Source organism: Octodon degus, unplaced genomic scaffold, assembly GCF_000260255.1.
Source record: "Octodon degus isolate 3935 unplaced genomic scaffold, OctDeg1.0 scaffold00099, whole genome shotgun sequence".
Lineage (NCBI taxonomy): Eukaryota > Metazoa > Chordata > Mammalia > Rodentia > Octodontidae > Octodon > Octodon degus.
The window spans coordinates 1,399,481-1,400,773 of record NW_004524675.1 but is presented as its reverse complement, the minus strand read 5'-3'; the positions used below and the strand labels follow the sequence as shown (position 1 = coordinate 1,400,773).

The following is a 1,293-nucleotide window of genomic DNA, read 5'->3' as shown; positions in this document are numbered from 1 at the left end:
AAAAAAGAAAAGTCTAACTTACTCTTTCAGTTTCTTATACAAGGGAAAATATACAATGTTTATACATGGGAGTCTGATGCTCTCTAGCTGCATCCATTTACCTACAAAAAAAAAACCCCTCAAGTTTATCTTTTTTATTGCCGAGTAATATTCCCTTTGGGAGAACAAAACAAATTTTACTTAATTTTGTTAATTTATTCATCAAAGAGATTATTTGTGAAACTATATGATTAGTAAAATGTTAAAATATATTTAAAAGAAAAAAGGCTGTGAGACCACTGTGCCCATCCATCTGCCACCACCCACCCAGGACACAAAACATCCAGTTATGGATAAAAACAAGCTGATACAAAAGGTCAATGTGGCCCAGCAGGCTGAGCGACATGATGATATGGCGGCCTGCATGGAGTCTGTACCTGAGCAAGGTGGTGAATTATCTAACGAGGAGAGGAATCTTCTGTCTGTTGCTTATAAAAATGTCATAGGAGCCCGTAGATCATCTTGGAGCGCTGTCTCAAGTACCAAAAAAAGATGGAACCTGCTCAGAAAAAGAAGCAAATGGCTCAAGAATACAGAGAGAAAATTGAGGCTGAGCTGAGGCCTAACTGCAACGATGTACTGTCTCTTTCGGAAAAGTTCTTGATCCCCAATGCTGCACAAGCAGAGAGCAAAGTCCTTTATTTGAAAATGAAGGGAGCCCACTACCATTACTTGGTGGAGGATGCTGCTGGCAATGACAAGAAAGGGACTGTGGATCAGTCACAAGAAGCATACCAAGACGCCTTTGAAATCAGCAAAAAGGAAATGCAACCAACACACTCCATGAGATCAGGTCTGGCCCTTAACTACTCTGGGTTCTATTATGAGATTCTGAATGATCCAGAGAAAGCCTCATCTCTGGCAAAGACCGCTTTTGATGAAGGCACTGCTGAACTGGATTCATTAAGTGAAGAGTCATACAAGGACAACATGATGATTATGCAATTATTGAGAGATGACTTGACATTGTGGACATCGGATGCCCAAGGAGATGAAGCTGAAGCAGAAGGAGGGGAAAATTAACTGCCCTCCCTGCTTTTGTCTGCCTCATTCTAAAATTTACACAAGACAGTAGACCATCTGTCATCCATGTTGTCCCGCAAAGTCTTTTGTTTATGGTTTATGATAGGTTTATGTTACTTTTATTTGAGTTTCTGCATTTCCCATGTGGTTTATGTTTCATATTAGGGGAGTAGAGCCAGTTTATATTTAAGGAGTTACCTGCTTTCATCTTGAGATGGCCACTGTGGGGAA

The 1,293-nt window shown here is 40.3% G+C and overlaps 1 pseudogene; it reads left to right on the top strand.

Moving 5' to 3' along the window:
- Window positions 1-328: 328 nt before the first annotated feature.
- On the top strand, window positions 329-1,062 carry LOC101586948 (annotated as a pseudogene).
- Window positions 1,063-1,293: the final 231 nt, after the last annotated feature.